Source organism: Myodes glareolus, chromosome 17 (genome assembly GCF_982192425.1).
Source record: "Myodes glareolus chromosome 17, mMyoGla1.1, whole genome shotgun sequence".
Lineage (NCBI taxonomy): Eukaryota > Metazoa > Chordata > Mammalia > Rodentia > Cricetidae > Myodes > Myodes glareolus.
Window position 1 is genome coordinate 522,437 of NC_142042.1, and position 2,291 is coordinate 524,727.

Genomic DNA, 2,291 nt, shown 5'->3' on the forward strand with positions numbered 1-2,291 from the left:
CTACCAAGAAAATATGCTTTACTCTATTCTTTCCCAAGCTTTCTCAAGCTTTCTGTGGATTCATTTATCCAAGTGGGCACCATCTGTAACATGAGGGCCAGCTTGTTAGGGTATCTGTCCCATCTAGTACCCCACAGCAGACAGGCCCCAAAGAAAATCACACACAGGACTCCATAAGATTATAAACTGATTGGCCCATTGGGTCAGGCTACTTATTAGTTCTTATGACTTATCTTAACCCATTATTCTGATCTATGTTAGTCATATGGCTTGGTACCTTTTTCAGCTGGGCCAGTTACATGCTGCCTCTTCGGTGGTCTGTGCAGGAGTGGCTGAGGAAGTTTCCTCCTCCCTAGCCTTCTCCTATTCTCATTGCCCTGTCTCCACTTCCTGTCTGGTTGACCTACCTATACTTCCTGCCTGGCCAATCAGCATTTTATTAAAATACATGATTGACAGAATACAGACAATTCTCCCACACCAAATTTTCTGTAATATTGAAACCATCTACAATTAATTATGGATTTAGGAGGGGAACATAAGAATCCATCCTTCCCTGGGGAACTATTAGCAGTTAATAGTTGTTGGGTTTGGAGATAATGTTTTTCTCCAGTAATATATCCACTAGTAATTTGGCCACACTCTAGTAGATAGCACCTCCACCTATTCATGTTCATACAAGCACCACTAATTAAATTATTGGTTACATACAGCTGAGATAGGGTAATAGGGTTAAAAATGTAAAGATGTAAAGATATCTTTACATGTATAAAATTATCAAAGAATAAAAATAAGTATTCAGAAACCACAGAAGTTATCTTCTCTGATACCCTTGGCTTCATGATGAAAGAGAAATAAAATGATCTTCAAATGTTCCCTTGCTTCCAGGAAGGACATCAAAATGTGCTCTGTGGTTCCTTTGTTAAACCTTTCTCCAGTTTGTAGTTACTCCTGTTACTTGATAGTTGTATACATCTCTGATTACATTGCTGGGATTTTATATTAGGGATTGACAAAGGCTGCCCGCATGCTTCATGGTTGTTGTGTTTGTTAATAAGGTTTTATTAGAGTACAGCCATATTCCTTGTTTATTTAGAATCTGAGTTGAGTAGTTGCAAAACCTAAAGTGTTTGATATCTGACACTTTAAATATATTTTCTTATCCCTATTTTAGTTCATGCTTCCATGATCTGACATTTTCAATAATATAGTTGCTTCATTGCTAGTCTCTCTGATACCCATCAGTCCACCATGGATTTAGAGTTAAAATCCCTTTCTGTCTCAAACCCCAGCAGATTCCTTCAAATTATTCACACCAAGATTAATTATCAACATCCCATAGTGCAAGTTTAATATTGTGATACAGTGATGAACAAAATGACCGAGATTCACAACTGTTTTCTGTATTGCAGAAGAATGGATAAGAGATTGCACTGGGAACAATATGGCAATGTTGCCAGTGCTTTTATGTGCCTGGCAGTCTAGAAGCTCCTAGACTTAAATAGCTCAATTCATAAACAATCTTGAATTCATTCATGAAAATAATAGATTTGAATTATTTACAACATCATTATTGTCATTATCATCAGTGAATTACAGACAATGGTGAATGAAGATTTCATTGGTAATTTAATTTTTTAAAGTATTGAAAAACTTGTGCTCTCACAACTTGAATCAACCCATTTCTAATAATCTGTATGTCACCTCAAGGTCATGGCTTACCAGGAAAGATTCAGCATGTCTGATATGGCGGCTTCATGGCAGCTCTCCCTGCCTGCCTTCTTCCTCCCAGCATTCAGTTCTCTTTTCCCCTCCTACATAAGTTTTTGCCCTATCAAAAGGCCAAGGCAGTTTTCTTTATTTAAGCAATGAAAGCAACAGAAATACAGAAGGACTTCCTACATCAGTGAGTTGCTGTTTGAAATACAAAACACAGACTTCTTGGTTTTGCTGGAGATACCAACTGTGACGAGGTTTCCTGGAGTACTATCTTCTTCCTTAGACTAAGTGAAAATTTTTGAATTCGTATTGAACATTTTTCTCTTCTAGTTGCATCTGCCTTGTTTCCTCCACACACAAAGATTTTCTGCTTATGCTGATCGTTATTCTATCCTAAGTTGGCTATTGAAGAACCATATTAATATCATGCTTTAGAAATATAACCAATTTTTAACAGTTAATATGCTGAGTCAGACTCTGTTATAAATTCAACAATTATACCTAGGCTATGAACAGAAATGCACCCAAATCCTTATCTATATTCTTATTTTCCTTCAAATAAACTGTGTAGT